General features: G+C 41.4%; 1 protein-coding gene and 1 long non-coding RNA gene across 3 annotated transcripts in view; one reads left to right on the top strand and one right to left on the bottom strand.

The window, feature by feature from the left end:
- Window positions 1-17,634, bottom strand: part of CHD1 (chromodomain helicase DNA binding protein 1) — an 82,872-nt gene that overhangs the window by 56,979 nt on the left and 8,259 nt on the right. The window lies entirely within an intron of this gene.
- LOC122460184 lies at window positions 1,000-13,814 on the top strand. Its single transcript, XR_006281305.1, has 4 exons — window positions 1,000-1,011; window positions 3,668-3,672; window positions 7,444-7,454; window positions 13,613-13,814. It is a non-coding gene; the product is annotated as an uncharacterized LOC122460184 (long non-coding RNA).

The raw sequence follows: 17,634 nt of genomic DNA on the forward strand, positions 1-17,634 counted from the left end.
TCACCTCTAAAATTAATTGTGAAACTAGCCAAGCATGCATATAATAAACTACTCTTAAATAACACACTACATCCATTTATAGGACCTCCATGCTGTGGTAACTGGGAGCACTTCACAAGTTGGGTCAATTAACAACATATCCATAGACTATGCTCCTCTGCAGTCCACAGCTTCAAAGAGAGAGGAAAAAAAAGACTGTCAGTTGATTAAATGTCCACAGTTTTACTTTTAAAGGTATGGGCAAAACAAACATGCCTTGCTTATCTTTATAAATAGGGCCAAATTCAAGGTAAGAGGTATCCATCTAGTCCCTATAAGAGGAAATTGTATATTGGTGAAAGCCCTACACCCAACTTCCATGAGGTTCAGCTTTGGGATAGGTAGCTTTCTTGTCCAGTGTAGGTTATACAATGGGTTTTGGATAGAGACATGTACTATGATTTTCACCCTGCAGTTAATTAACAGCTCATGCACAAAGAACTAAGATGGAAAGAAAGGGTCAGAGATAGCCCCTCCTCTTTCCAGACAGCCAGACAACAGGAAAGGAGAAAGGGGTCTGATTAACTCAGAGCTATTAGCCAAACCTTGTATAAAAGTTTATGCTTCAAGCAAGGACCAGGGACAGCACCCTGATATAGGACAGTTCATCCAGTCCAGGCAGGCAGAATGGTAATGGCACTGCATTTCACATCCATAGCAATTATGTATTTGGGATTTGTTTGTTTTTTTGTTTTTTGTTTTTTAAGAACATCTATTTAATTTCTGTATCACCCATCACTCTCAGGTGAGAGAGAGAACAATAAATATGCTCTAAGACTGAAAAGAGGTCTTCGAGCAAAAGAAGGATAGATCAAATTGTCTTTCCTAATATTTTTGAACTAAAAGGAAAAAGAAAAAACTTTTTAAAAACCACACATATTTCAGCCCTTCTTTATATTTCATAGAGAAACCAAAATAGGACAAACTATCAATTTAAACAAAATCCTTTGTTGGTCACATTTCATGCCTTTTGTTATAAATCTGGACCTGGTGATTTATACAAAGACAGGGTTATCAGGGCCCTTGGATTCTATTCCTGAGGGCTTGTCTACATAGGTAATTATACTAGCATGATTTTACTGGTATAGTTATCCAAATATAACTCCCCATGTTGACACTCTTATGCCAGTAAAATTCTCCATTTAGAAAAAAACTAGTCTCCCACTAAACTACTGCATGACCATCAGCAAGTCACCTGCCCTCCGCACATAGTTATGCTTGAGATGACTAACTGCCCCCTTTTCTCTCTCTTCCTCCTTTTTAGTTACATCACACTTCAAATAATGTATTTAATTTAAAAGAATGAATTAGTGTACGTAACATTTTGAAACAATATTTTTATATGCACATTTTGTGAACTATGTTCAAGATACAAACAAATCTGGTTTCTCAAAACAATTTTCTCTATAACCTGTGCTAAAGTCTCGGATTCTGAAAAAAAAACCCATAATATTAATCTAACATAGAAACCCCAATATTTTTAAACAGATATCTTGATGGAAAGCATTATAGGGACAATATTGCCTTCAAAGTAGCCGATTAATTTAAAAAGAATTATAACAGGACTGTAAATAAGCATTTTGATAAAGAACAACAGGTAATACCAAAAAACAAACTATTACAAAAATCAATCCATCCTCTTAACAGTCTTTCAGTTACATCACACGTTTAAAAAAAACCAAAACCCTATCACATAACTTTAAACAAACTTTCCTTTGTGCTAAAACTATTTGAACCAATGTATGCAAGTTGCGCATTTCTCTATTAATGACTGATGAATACATAAGACTACAAAGCATGCAGTAACTATTTTAAAGACTACCAGTAGCTTTATTTTAACAAACGAAAAACCAAAGACTCTGTAAGCTAATGGGATATTTGTTAAGAGCATGTTTTCTACAATAAAATAATGTAGTTGGAACAGTGCTTTAAAAAAAAAAAATAAAAAATTATGTCCTCATGGATGCCAAGACAGCATTCCAAATATGAACTGAGAGTAAATCCCTCCAATATTAGCACTAAACAACTAGCTATTAGACAATGGGAGCTGTGCATGCACAGCACCTCAGCGTTTAAAAATTAGGCATCAAGAAATTGAGGCAATCGTGTAAAATTTGGCCCTTAACTCTGCACCTTACCTTTCCCATGTCTAAAAGGGGATAATATCCATCTTTAGGGGAAAAAACCCAACATTGATATCCTCAGATAAAAATGCCATATGACAATCTGTAACCCACTAAATCCTCTCTTTTTGTCCTATACAGAGGTATTACCAGGCTACTCTACCTTGAATGATCCCTTAGAATATGAGCTAACTATTTATGCTAAACCATCTATTCCATCTTGCAATTAGCTGTGATGCTCAGAATACCTTTCCCAGATCTGAAGAAGAGATCTGCGTGGCTTGTCTTTCTCGCCAACAGAGTTTGGTCCAATAAAAGATATTTTCTCACCCACCTAGTCTCTCTAATATCCTGGGACAGACATGGCTAGAACAACACTGCATATGCAGTGTAAAGTATTTTAATGTAGCTGACTGTAGCTGTTGTAGATATTAAGGGAAGAGCTCTACTATCTACAACTGCCCCATTACGAGCTGTGAAGCCCAACAGTACCATTCTCTCTCCTGGTCTTTAATCCTAGAGCAAGTCAAAAGGACAATGTTAAAAGTTACCTCTTTCCCATCTTTGCCTAGCCCAGTGGGAGAGAAACAATGTTTCTGTTACCTAGAGAACAATGAGCTTTTTCTATAAAGTGCTCATTGGGTATGTCTCCACAGCAAAAAAAAAAAAAAAAAAAAAAAAAAAAAAAAAAAAAAAAAGGAGGTGGTGAGGCTCAGATCCCAAGTCAACTTAGGTTCACACAGCAGGGTTAAAAATAGCAGTGTAGATATTGGGGCTCAAGAACCTGGTGAGGGGGGAGGGTCTCAGAGCCCAAGCTCTAGCTCGAGCCCAACATTTATATTGCTATTTTTAGTGCCGCAGCATGAGCCCTGCAAGCTAAGTCAGATGACCCAGGCTCTGAGCTCACGGCCGTGGGTCTTTTCACACCCCTGAGCGACATAGCTAGGTTGTCCTAAGTTTTAGGTGCAGACCAAGCCCCAGTGTCCTCAAGTAAGCATGTGGAGAAACATGCTATTGAGCTTCTGCATCCTTACCCAGGAAAGAAAACAAGGCACTGAGATTGCTCCTAAACTTCCCCATTCCCTGATCAAGGGCTTATTTCCTATACGGGAAAAATGAGACAAAATACACAACAGAGGCAGTCCTCAGGGGTAGGTCTAAAAAAAATTTTTTTTAAATTTAAATGGACAAACCCTTTTTTCCCCTTTTCAGTTTACCTTTAACAGGTGGATCACTCTGCTCTAGTACACTGAAGAACGGATAAATAGTTTATGCCAACATGGACCACTGTAGTATCCCTTTAAATTGATACTACAGCTCCAATTGACCTTTTGTTTTTTGTCCCTGCGTTCTACCGGATCACTGAAGCCTGACAAGTTCTCTTCTGATGGTAGAATATCCTTCACAGCCAGAAAGGGACAGTCAGCTTTTATCCCCAAGCACAATCCAACCCAAAGTATGGTTACATTTGTAAACTGCTTTGATATATGATCGTATTATGAAAGTTTAAGTTTTAAAATTTACTTTGTGTGTGTAGGTGAGAGAGGGGAGGAAGGGATTTATCTTAGGAAGCATAACACTCCACTCATATTTCAGTTCACAGCTTTTATCTATAATATGACCGTAATTATTTTTCTCAAGCTCAAACGCTTGCTGGGAGATTAGTCCTTCCTAACCAAGCTGATAGAGAAAAGAAAGAGGAAAGAAAAGGTGGGTGAGGAGACAGAAGAATCCATTTGTACCACCAGAAGAAACGAGAGGAACAGAATTAAGTTGGAAAGTTTGGCAAAAGTCAGAGGGATTGTTTTTTTATTTACTTTGAAAGTCTACTTCATCTACTCCTCTAAGTTTAGTTTCAGTAATGAAGAGCCAACCATTCAAAATTATTAATAAAGGTTAAAAACAAACTTCTATACATCTCCAAAGAAATAGTTTTAGCCCAGACTCCCACTCCATAGGCTTGTAGGGTCTGAGAACTGTGTGTAATTTGTGTCAACAAACATTGGTGTTCATGGGGTACCTTGTTTAATTCTGAAATAACCCTTTTAGCAAAGCAGAGTTGCTAAGTTTTTTCCAAAGACCCAGAAAGTCATCATAAAATAGAGGGGTTTCTGGAGGAAAAAAAGTATAGTGTTGACTGGAGGGTTTGTCTGGAGCATGCAGGGGATGGGTGGAGGTGTTGCCTATGTGCACTGGGAAGGTTTTGGAGAGTTGGAATGGTCAGACTGGAGTAAAACATCAGGGTTTTGGCATTCCTACCCTAGGTCTATGAGGACTTGGGAGGATATGCCCTACTCCATTCCCACCAGCCCCTGGCCTTCAGGTCTTCTCTTCAACCAGTACCTGCTCTCTTAGGCAACATGTACAAAAAAAGAATTGAGGCATTGGTAAGTGAAACAGTGGTAAGTGAACCAGCACCAGCATAAGTACCAACAATGCAGTGAGTTCACATCAGTCATGCTATTTCAACTGCAGGTTCTTTGCATTTTTGCCCCACGTGCCTACTAGTGTTCTGTCCACTGACACATCTCTCCCCCTCTGGGTACCTATTCCACATTTTCCAGCACATCACTTTGCAACAGGTGTAAGATTATACAGTATATAGTGTATGTATCTGCACTTATTTACATACTTTTGTTTTAGTTGTCTCTTTTGAATGGTGCTGTCCTGCATGAGGAATTGCTCATCTGATGATGAGGGGCAGAAGCTATGCCCTCCTACTCACTGCAGATACCATGAAAAAAGCCTAAACCTCTGCTGACCACGTTCCATGCACTCCACCCAGTTCCTCCATTGTCTTAGGTGGGAAAGCAGAGAAGAAGAAGAAAAAAAAAAGGAAATGGGCAAATGAGAGGCTGAGATTATAGTCAAGAGATGAAGGGTGAAAAGTCAGTCTGGGACACATACATTAAAGCCTCTGTTCTGTTTTTCAGAGCGTAGGGCTATGGGAGATGGTCCTAAGAGAAAGACTTGTAGTTGTAACAGCCCCAAGTAAATAGAGAGAGGGGGAATCCGTGTGTAATTCAGACTAAATACTCATTTCATGAGGAAATATGTTTCCAGGTGAAATTGCATGAGCAAAATATACATACAAGAAGTTACAGGTTTAAATTACAGTGTACTTCAAGCTATTTTAGTGCCCTTCATTGTTTCTCCATAAGATGGATTTGGGGATGTAACCATTGGAAGCCAAGTGGAGACAACTTCAGCAGAGTTCCATCTTGGCTGCTCTCAGGTGAACACTGAATTGGGACAGGAAGATTGGGTTTGAGCAGTTTGCATGCCAATCTGTAATCAGTCTGACAGATAATAGAGGCAGTAGTCTGATCCATTAAACTGTCAGTAAAGAATGAGTAAAGGCATTCTAGGATAGCACTAACTCCTATCTAAAAAGTGTTTTTTATTTACACTTGAACATCACTGGAAACACCTGGGTGTACATATGTGCTAAGTGATCCACAGTGTGATTAAACTTGAAGTTTTCCTAGTGCATGCAAGACCTATCTTGATCAACTGCCTTGACATAATATGGATCTAGAACAGTGTTTCTTCCATCCCCAACATTCCACATGAATCTCATGTCAACTGGCCTTAGGAAAACAGTGCATCCATTCAATTTTTGAATGGATTTTCAATTTTTTTGCTGAGTGGTTGAAGACACTTAGCATTTAAGCTTTCTTAAATTAAAAAAATCAGATCTCCCAGAAAAATGGACATCAGAAATTCATCACCCAGATTTCTAGTGCCGCAAATGAGATTTACTTCATCCTCCAAACTACTTCCTGTTCCAAAACCTTTAGTTACAGAAGAAAAACTATTCCCAAATCTAAATCAGTTTGAAAAAAAAGTTTAAATATAGACAAGCTGGATTTATGGAACTAAAAGACCCCTCTCTCTCCAAGTTGTATGACAGTGGTTTAATCTTTCTTGAAGTGGAAAAGGAGAGATGTGATGCTAGAAGGGAAGTGATCAATATTTTTCAAGCAAGAATCATTATAAGCTTTCATTTTTAACTGAACTACTACTGGTAGTGTTTCACACTATATCAAACCTGACCTTTAAAATAATTATTTTACTGGAGAACAACTACATGACAACATGACAATTGATTTAACATTACAATTAAACAGTACCTGGGCTCCCTAAGTGACAAAGATGTTAAGATGTGAATCCAAACTAATAGCTGCAAGCAAATGTAGTCAAATCTTAATGCCTCCTTTGCTTGAGGCTTACCCTGCTTCAGAAGCAGGGTTACTCCCTCAATATATTATTTCCTTTTTTTCCTACCCTTCCCCACTTTCTCCAAAGGCATTTTATGCCAGCAACTCCCTTTCCCAGCTGAAGATTGATGGATACTGCTCAGGGTTATCAACTCTGCCTCTTAATTAGGCCCAATTCTGAAACCCTCTCTCACAATGAATGCTACCTGTTCATGCAAGCACTCCTATTGAGCTGTATGGGACTACTCACCTGAACAGGTTCTGCTCATTATGAGTTAAGGTTCCAAAACTGTACCCCTCATTCTCATAGTTCAAGGGATCACAAACATTTCTTCACCCAAAAAGAAAAGGAGTACTTGTGGCACCTTAGAGACTAACAAATTTATTAGAGCATAAGCTTTCGTGAGCTACAGCTCACTTCATCGGATGCATTTGGTGGAAAAAACAGAGGAGAGATTTATACACACACACACACACACACACACACACACAGAGAACATGAAACAATGGGTTTATCATACACACTGTAAGGAGAGTGATCACTTAAGATAAGCCATCACCAACAGCAGGGGGGGGAAGGAGGAAAACCTTTCATGGTGACAAGCAGGTAGGCTAATTCCAGCAGTTAACAAGAATATCAGAGGAACAGTGGGGGGTGGGGTGGGAGGGAGGGAGAAATACCATGGGGAAATAGTTTTACTTTGTGTAATGACTCATCCATTCCCAGTCTCTATTCAAGCCTAAGTTAATTGTATCCAGTTTGCAAATTAATTCCAATTCAGCAGTCTCTCGTTGGAGTCTGTTTTTGAAGCTTTTTTGTTGAAGGATAGCCACTCTTAGGTCTGTGATCGAGTGACCAGAGAGATTGAAGTGTTCTCCAACTGGTTTTTGAATGTTATAATTCTTGACGTCTGATTTGTGTCCATTCATTCTTTTACGTAGAGACTGTCCAGTTTGGCCAATGTACATGGCAGAGGGGCATTGCTGGCACATGATGGCATATATCACATTGGTAGATGCGCAGGTGAACGAGCCTCTGATAGTGTGGCTGATGTGATTAGGCCCTATGATGGTATCCCCTGAATAGATATGTGGACAGAGTTGGCAACGGGCTTTGTTGCAAGGATAGGTTCCTGGGTTAGTGGTTCTGTTGTGTGGTTGCTGGTGAGTATTTGCTTCAGATTGGGGGGCTGTCTGTAAGCAAGGACTGGTCTGTCTCCCAAGATCTGAGAGAGCGATGGCTCGTCCTTCAGGATAGGTTGTAGATCCTTGATGATGCGTTGGAGAGGTTTTAGTTGGGGGCTGAAGGTGATGGCTAGTGGCGTTCTGTTGTTTTCTTTGTTGGGCCTGTCCTGTAGTAGGTGACTTCTGGGTACTCTTCTGGCTCTGTCAATCTGTTTCTTCACTTCAGCAGGTGGGTATTGTAGTTGTAGGAATGCATGATAGAGATCTTGTAGGTGTTTGTCTCTGTCTGAGGGGTTGGAGCAAATGCGGTTATATCGTAGCGCTTGGCTGTAGACAATGGATCGAGTGGTATGATCTGGATGAAAGCTAGAGGCATGTAGGTAGGAATAGCGGTCAGTAGGTTTCCGATATAGGGTGGTGTTTATGTGACCATCGCTTATTAGCACCGTAGTTTCCAGGAAGTGGATCTCTTGTGTGGACTGGTCCAGGCTGAGGTTGATGGTGGGATGGAAATTGTTGAAATCATGGTGGAATTCCTCAAGAGCTTCTTTTCCATGGGTCCAGATGATGAAGATGTCATCAATGTAGCGCAAGTAGAGTAGGGGCATTAGGGGACGAGAGCTGAGGAAGCGTTGTTCTAAGTCAGCCATAAAAATGTTGGCATGCTGTGGGGCCATGCGGGTACCCATCGCAGTGCCGCTGATTTGAAGGTATACATTGTCACCAAATGTGAAATAGTTATGGGTCAGGACAAAGTCACAAAGTTCTGCCACCAGGTTAGCCGTGACAGTATCGGGGATACTGTTCCTGACGGCTTGTAGTCCATCTTTGTGTGGAATGTTGGTGTAGAGGGCTTCTACATCCATAGTGGCTAGGATGGTGTTTTTAGGAAGATCACCAATGGACTGTAGTTTCCTCAGGAAATCGGTGGTGTCTCGAAGATAGCTGGGAGTGCTGGTAACGAAGGGCCTGAGGAGGGAGTCTACTTAGCCAGACAATCCTGCTGTCAGGGTGCCAATGCCTGAGATGATGGGGCGTCCAGGATTTCCAGGTTTATGGATCTTGGGTAGCAGATAGAATACCCCAGGTCGGGGCTCCATTTACAAAACACACTTTGATTCTCTACAAAAGAAAAAGGACACTAAGCTATCTAAACTACTATATGCCACAAGGGGCCACAACAGTGGTTCCCGTAACCCACCCAGCAATATTGTTAATCTATCCAACTATACTCTTAGCCCAGCGGAAGAATCTGTCCTATCTCGGGGCCTCTCCTTTTGCCCCTCCACCCCCACGAACATGATACAGTTCTGTGGTGACCTAGAATCCTATTTTCGACGTCTCAGACTCAAGGAATTTTTCCAACACACCTCTGACCAACATATTAACCCACAGAGACCTTCCTGCCAACACTACAAAAAGAAGGATTCTGGGTGGACTCCTCCTGAAGGTCGAAACAGCAGCCTGGATTTCTACATAGACTGCTTCCGCCGACGTGCACGAGCTGAAATTGTGGAAAAGCAGCATCGCTTACCCCATAACCTCAGCCATGCAGAACACAGTGCTATCCACAGCCTCAGAAACAACTCTGACATCATAATCAAAAAGGCTGACAAAGGAGGTGCTGTCGTCATCATGAATAGGTCGGAGTATGAACAAGAGGCTACTAGGCAGCTCTCCAACACCACTTTCTACAAGCCATTACCCTCTGATCCCACTGAGAGTTACCAAAAGAAACTACAGCATTTGCTCAAGAAAGTCCCTGAAAAAGCACAAGAACAAATCCGCACAGACACACCCCTGGAGCCCCGACCTGGGGTATTCTATCTGCTACCCAAGATCCATGGACGCCCCATCATCTCAGGCATTGGCACCCTGACAGCAGGATTGTCTGGCTAAGTAGACTCCCTCCTCAGGCCCTTCGTTACCAGCACTCCCAGCTATCTTCGAGACACCACCGATTTCCTGAGGAAACTACAGTCCATTGGTGATCTTCCTAAAAACACCATCCTAGCCACTATGGATGTAGAAGCCCTCTACACCAACATTCCACACAAAGATGGACTACAAGCCGTCAGGAACAGTATCCCCGATACTGTCACGGCTAACCTGGTGGCAGAACTTTGTGACTTTGTCCTGACCCATAACTATTTCACATTTGGTGACAATGTATACCTTCAAATCAGCGGCACTGCGATGGGTACCCGCATGGCCCCACAGCATGCCAACATTTTTATGGCTGACTTAGAACAACGCTTCCTCAGCTCTCGTCCCCTAATGCCCCTACTCTACTTGCGCTACATTGATGACATCTTCATCATCTGGACCCATGGAAAAGAAGCTCTTGAGGAATTCCACCATGATTTCAACAATTTCCATCCCACCATCAACCTCAGCCTGGACCAGTCCACACAAGAGATCCACTTCCTGGAAACTACGGTGCTAATAAGCGATGGTCACATAAACACCACCCTATATCGGAAACCTACTGACCGCTATTCCTACCTACATGCCTCTAGCTTTCATCCAGATCATACCACTCGATCCATTGTCTACAGCCAAGCGCTACGATATAACCGCATTTGCTCCAACCCCTCAGACAGAGACAAACACCTACAAGATCTCTATCATGCATTCCTACAACTACAATACCCACCTGCTGAAGTGAAGAAACAGATTGACAGAGCCAGAAGAGTACCCAGAAGTCACCTACTACAGGACAGGCCCAACAAAGAAAACAACAGAACGCCACTAGCCATCACCTTCAGCCCCCAACTAAAACCTCTCCAACGCATCATCAAGGATCTACAACCTATCCTGAAGGACGAGCCATTGCTCTCTCAGATCTTGGGAGACAGACCAGTCCTTGCTTACAGACAGCCCCCCAATCTGAAGCAAATACTCACCAGCAACCACACACCACACAACAGAACCACTAACCCAGGAACCTATCCTTGCAACAAAGCCCGTTGCCAACTCTGTCCACATATCTATTCAGGGGATACCATCATAGGGCCTAATCACATCAGCCACACTATCAGAGGCTCGTTCACCTGCGCGTCTACCAATGTGATATATGCCATCATGTGCCAGCAATGCCCCTCTGCCATGTACATTGGCCAAACTGGACAGTCTCTCGTAAAAGAATGAATGGACACAAATCAGACGTCAAGAATTATAACATTCAAAAACCAGTTGGAGAACACTTCAATCTCTCTGGTCACTCGATCACAGACCTAAGAGTGGCTATCCTTCAACAAAAAAGCTTCAAAAACAGACTCCAACGAGAGACTGCTGAATTGGAATTAATTTGCAAACTGGATACAATTAACTTAGGCTTGAATAGAGACTGGGAATGGATGAGTCATTACACAAAGTAAAACTATTTCCTCATGGTATTTCTCCCTCCCTCCCACCCCACCCCCCACTGTTCCTCTGATATTCTTGTTAACTGCTGGAATTAGCCTACCTGCTTGTCACCATGAAAGGTTTTCCTCCTTCCCCCCCCTGCTGTTGGTGATGGCTTATCTTAAGTGATCACTCTCCTTACAGTGTGTATGATAAACCCATTGTTTCATGTTCTCTGTGTGTGTGTGTGTGTGTGTGTGTGTGTGTGTGTATATATAAATCTCTCCTCTGTTTTTTCCACCAAATGCATCCGATGAAGTGAGCTGTAGCTCACGAAAGCTTATGCTCTAATAAATTTGTTAGTCTCTAAAGTGCCACAAGTACTCCTTTTCTTTTTGCGAATACAGACTAACACGGCTGCTACTCTGAAACATTTCTTCACCCAGCAGCTCAAAATGCTGTCATCACTGTTTCTAGAAATGTACGTGCTTGCCCACAGAGTAAGAGACCAAGGCTTGTCTACACTTATATTTTACAGCGCTCTAGCTTGCTGGCTCAGGGGTGTGAAAAATCACCCTCCTGAACGCAGCAAGACTGAGCGCTTTAAAGCGCTAGTGTAGACAGGCTCCCAGCACTCTGAGCCAATCCCCTCATGGAGGTGGATTACCAGGAGCACTGGGAGAGCTCTCTCCCAGCGATTATGCGCGACCACACTCGCGCTTCAAAGCGCTGCCGTGGGAGCGTTCCCACAACTGCGCTTTGAAGTTTCCAGTGTAGCCATGCCCCAAGTCTGACACATGGATAAATATCCTTGAATAGAACTATTGCAAATGAACATGCCTTTGTTCACCAATGCAGTTCCTCCATGTTTGCCTCTTCCCTTAATTTCTATTTGGGTTCAACTCTTCTCCTACTGTCCCAGGATCATATCCGTTTCATGCTGTTCAAAATCAGGAAATTAACTTGAACCTAAAGTTTTCATTCTGTTATTCTTGCAGGGATTATGATCCTCTGCTCTTGCTGGAGGTGTTCTTATGCGAGGAAGGAGATGGGAAAGAAGAGGTGTTATTGGCACTTTGTTCATTTGCTTCCTCTCCAATTCAGAGAATTCCTAGCAGCAATACAGAGGATTGTATCTTTGCTAAAGCTGCTCTTAAACACAATAGCAGTAGAGTGAAACTAAGTATATGTCAGTCCCATCTACCGAGATCAAAAAGAATCTCTATGGATAGTAATTCCATGCTCTAATAAAAATATAGCAGTAGGATATATTATCGACCACCTAACCAAGATGGCAACAATGACTTTGAAATGCTCAGGGAGATTAGAGAGGCTATTAAAATTAAAAAACTCAATAATAATGGGGGATTTCAATTATTCACATATTGACTGGGTACACGGCACCTCAGGACAGGATGCAGAGATAAAGATTCTTGACACCTTAAATGACTGTTTCTTGGAGCAGCTAGTCCTGAAACCCACAAGAGGAGAGGCAATTCTTGATTTAATCCTAAGTGGAGCACAGGATCTGGTCCAAGAGGTGAATATAGCTGGACCACTTAGTAATAGTGACCATAATATAATTAAATTTAACATCACCGTAGCAATGAAAACACTACAGCAGCCCAACACTGTAGCATTTAATTTCAGAAAGGGGGACTACACAAAAATGAGGAAGTTAGTTAAACAGAAATTAAAAGGTACAGCGCAAAAAGTGAAATCACTGCAAGCTGCATGGAAACTTTATAAGACACCATAATAGAGGCTCAACTTAAATGTATACCCCAAATTAAAGGATATAGTAAGAGAACCAAAAAAGTGACACTGTGGTTAAAAACTAAGTAAAAGAAGCAATGAGAAGAAAAAAGCATCCGTTAAAAAGTGGAAGTTAAATCCTAGTGAGGAAAATAGAAAGGAGCATAAACTCTGGCAAATGGTAAAAATATAATTAGGAAGGCCAAAAAAGAATTTGAAGAATAGCTAGCTAAAGACTCAAAAAGTAATAGCAAAAAATGTTTTAAGTACATCAGAAACAGGAAGCCTGCTAAACCACCAGTGGGGCCACTGGACGATCAAGATGCTAAAGGAGCACTCAAGAACAGTAAGGCCAATGCGGAGAAACTAAATGAATTCTATGCATTAGTCTTCACGGCTGAGGATGTGAGGGAGATTCCCAAACCTGAGCCATTCTTTGTAGGTGACAGATCTGAGGAACTGTCCCAGACTGAGGTGTCAGAGCTGGTTTTGGAACAAATTGATAAACTAAACAGTAATAAGTCACCAGGACCAGATAGCATTCACCCAAGAGTTCTGAGAGAACTACTAACTGTAGTCTGTATCCTATCATTTAAATCACCTTCTGTACCAAATGACTGGAGAATAATGTGACGCCAATTTTTAAAAAGGGCTCCGGAGGTGATCCCGGCAATTACAGGCCAGTAAGTCTGACTTCACTACTGAGCAAACTGGTTGAAACTATAGTAATGAACAAAAATGTCAGACATATAGATGAACATAATTTATTGGGGAAGAGTCAACATGGTTTTTGTAAAAAGAAATCGTGCCTCACCAATCTACTAGAATTTTCTGAGGGGTCAACAAGCATGTGGACAAGGAGGATCCAGTAGATATTGTGTACTTAGATTTTCAGAAAGCCTTTGACTAGGTCCCTCACCAAAGGCTCTTAAGCAAAGTAAGCTGTCATGGGATAACAGGGAAGGTCCTCTCATGGATTGGTAACTGGTTAAAAGATAGGAAACAAAGGGTAGGAATAAATGGTCAGTTTTCAGAATGGAGAGAGTAAATAGTTGTGTCCCCCAAGAGCCTGTACTGGGACCAATCCTGTTCAACATATTCATAAATGATCTGAAAAAAGTGAGGTGGCAAAATTTGCAGATGATACAAAACTACTTAAGATAGTTCAGTCCCAAGCAGAGTACGAAGAGCTACAAAAGGATCTTTCAGAACTGGGTGACTGGGCAACAAAATGGCAGATGAAATTTAATGTTGTCAAATGCAAAGTAATGCACATTGGAAAACATAATCCCAACTATACATATAAAATGATGGTGTCTAAATTAGCTGTTACCACTCAAGAAAGAGATCTTGGAGTTATTGTGGATAGTTCTCTGAAAACATCCACTCAATGTGCAGCAGCAGTCAAAAAGCGAACAGAATGTTGGGAATCGTAAAGAAAGGGATAGATAATAAGACAGAAAATATCATATTGTCTCTATATAAATTCATGGTACTCCCACATCTTGAATATTGTGTGTAGATGTGGTCGCCCCATCTCACAAAAGATATACTGGAATTGGCCATGGTTCAGAAAAGGGCAACAAAAATTATTAGAGATATGGAACAGCAACCATATGAGAAGAGATTAATAAAACTGGGACTTTTCAGCTTGGAAAAGAGACAACTAAAAGGGGATATGATAGAGGTCTATAAAATCATGACTGGTGTGGAGAAAGTAATTAAGGAAGTGTTATTTAGTCCTTTTCCTAACACAAGAACTAGGGGTGTCCAAATGAAATGAATAGGCAGCAAATTAAAAAACAAAAAAAAAAAAGTATTTTTCTTCACACAATGCACAGTCATCCTGTGGAACTCCTTGCCCATAATGCCTATAACACGATTCAAAAAAGAACTAGATAAATTCATGGAGGATAGGTCCATCAATGGCTATTAGCTAGGATGGACAGGAATGATGCCCCTAGCCTCTGTTTGCCAGAAGCTAAGAATGATGATTACCTGTTCTGTTCATTCCCACGGGGGCACCTGGCATTGGCCACAGTCGAAAGACAGGATACTGGGCTAGATGGACCTTTGGTCTGACCCAGTTTGGCCACTCTTATGTTCTTATGATTATGGGCAGAAAGGTAAACATCCTACCCTGTGTGAGCTGAATTTCAGTAAAACAGGTTTAAGGTGGGGTTCATATAATACAGGGGTTTGGTGTTTTTTTTAAATTTTGAAACAAACAGTTAGTTGTGCTCTGTTAAATTTCTGTAGCAGTGCTTCACTCTAATTTGCAAAGGGGGAATTAAACCCAAGAGAAGGAACTTTAAGTATCAGTATGCTGTAGCATAAATAAAAGTGATGAGTCAGAAGTTGTATGTTTTCTCCACCCTCCATTCTATTCTTCCGTTACCATTAAATCATATATTAATTTATTTTTGTTTCTTTTTCTGCCATTTCACATTTACCTCCACATTATGTTTTCTTCCTCTTACTCTGTCCTATGTTACATTACCTCTTCTAAATATCCCTTTCATTTGTTCCATCTTCGTTTCCTCTTCCCTCATATTCCACTGTCTCACATCAGAGGGCCACCCACCCCATTAAGAGAAACTAAGAACCCAAAGGTATACAGGGAAAGGAAGGGATATTGGAGTGTGTCCACCCACCCCAGAAGTTCTTCGTGCTCTTCACTGACACATTAAGCTACTATAGGAAGAAGGAACTGTTAATGACAGCTGTGTGGGAAGTGGGCAACCAAGCATCTGCTGTCACTAATTGTTGGACAACAGCTTAGTAACTGTACACTTTAAGTGCCTCTTCCAGTTGCCTAAAGTATGGGCTCACAGAAATTGCAATTCTTTGGAGAGGTATTATACAAACTTTTTTTTAAAAGTGTGAGCCAAGCAAATGAACATTTTTGATACATAAAAACAATTATTCTGAAAAATTAAATTGCATCAGCACTGATAAAGATATTCTTTATTTATTTATTTTTAAATAAAAACCTAAAGATGCATGCACTGCACTTTATTAAACAGGAACTCAAAACAAAAAAGTGACCAAGAGCACAAGAGACGTAAGCAATGCACAAAGTTTCAGGGGCACTGTGGGACTACGCAGGGAGGACAAATAGCAATGGGTCAGCTGCAAAGCCACTGTTTTCAGTCCTGATGCAAGGTAGAGAGTGGCAAGTCTTGCTCCAAGCAAATAACTGCAACAGAGCTGACACCGCTTGTACAGACACTGGATGAGTCTTCTCCATGAAAAATAGCATGTTCTTAACTCATGTTAATAAATACCCAGTAACTCACCAGGTAAAAATCTTAGATGAGCACAGCGTGGCAGATTGAGATAAATCTTAAAGGGGAGTTAAAGGGTTGGCACCCACCTCTCACAAGTGCCCCCTATGGTTAGGTGGATCTGTGTTCTTTCAATAAGTAGTCCAGGCCCTGGTATGGGGCTGTATCCACAGAGCTCAGTCCCTATTCAGTCCCCACAGCCAGCCAGGAGCTCCCTTAATGCTCCCCATGTCCCTGCTTAAACAGTCTTAGGCTCAGTCCTAGCAGCCAGCCAGGAGCCTCTCACTCCCTAGTCCCTGCCCTACTTAGCAGTCTGTGATCCTGCTGCTTTTTCCAGCCAAGCACACAGTCGTTTCTTCTCTGGCTTCAAGTAGCTACTAACTACTGCTCTGTTCTGCAGCTCCTTTTTTTAATAGGGCCCTCCTGGCCGGATGGGCCATGCCAGCAGCCCCTCTGACTTCCTCACAACCACTCTAGGCTTCTTGGAGGACCTCTCCACTGCGCCTTTCCTGGGATGTGCGTGGCAGAATCCTGAGGCCTCCAGCAGGGGGCCTTTAGGCCTACTTCACCCCATCACAGGGAGGTTGATACTTTTTGAGGGAGTCTCTCCCTCCCATCCCCACCCCCCATGTAGCAGATATGTCATCAAGTGGGGCCTGGTGCACAAGTTCACAATGTATAGTTAAAAAGTTAATTTCATGATCAATGTTTGAAAAGAACCTTTCACAACATTATGCATGTATAACTGATAGTCTCAGAATCAGCAGGAGGAGCAACAGTGTGGAAAACACAACATTTCCCAGAGTGGTTTAGATTTCTTGCAAAAAAAGGGGTATAAAGAAAAGCATGACAATCCAGTGAAAAGTTGGCAGATTTAACTTATTCTTTCTGTATCGATACATTTTTCAACAAACTATAATGAAAAATAAATAGTATTCACAGTTTACATTCCATTTTTTTTTAATTGCCATTTTAATGAGATTCAACTCCTTGTCACAGGGTGAGCTCACCCTTTGAGAATCCTGGGCTCTGCCTCACTCGTGACTTAGTTTACCACTCAGTGCAATGGTCACCTGACAGGAGTATGAGACAAGAAGCCAGGTCTGCTGGGGGCAGCCTGAATTCAGATAGGAGTGAGAATCAAAAGAAACAACAATTGGCTGAAGAACGTAGGATCTGGGAAAAACAGGTTTTGACTTTCATGCACATTGAACTGTTATTTTAATAAACTAGAACCCCAAGAAGGAGAATGTATTTGACAAGGACCGCGCTATTATTAGAGACCTCAGGAGGATCAACAGAGGGAGCTGAGACACCGATAGCCAGACTAAGTAAGCTGCTACTACATTCTTGTTAAACTGAAATCTGTAATGCGAGTATGATGGAGCCGCCACTTTGACATAATTTCATAGACAAAATTTTGTAGACATATGCAGCTTAAAAATTGAAAGCTCATCAAAAAATTTTTCATAAGAGAGTTTTTAAATTAGCTTATCTCTGTGAAAGTACATAATGTAAGATTTAGCATCCTGGCACAAAGGGAACAAAACAGTAGAGTACTTGTGGCACCTTAGAGACTAACAAATTTATTTGAGCATAAGCTTTCGTGAGCTACAGCTCACTTCATCAGATGCATTTGATGAAGTGAGCTGTAGCTCACGAAAGCTTATGCTCTAA

The sequence above is a fragment of the Dermochelys coriacea genome, chromosome 5 (genome assembly GCF_009764565.3).
Source record: "Dermochelys coriacea isolate rDerCor1 chromosome 5, rDerCor1.pri.v4, whole genome shotgun sequence".
In the NCBI taxonomy this organism is placed as follows: Eukaryota; Metazoa; Chordata; order Testudines; family Dermochelyidae; genus Dermochelys; species Dermochelys coriacea.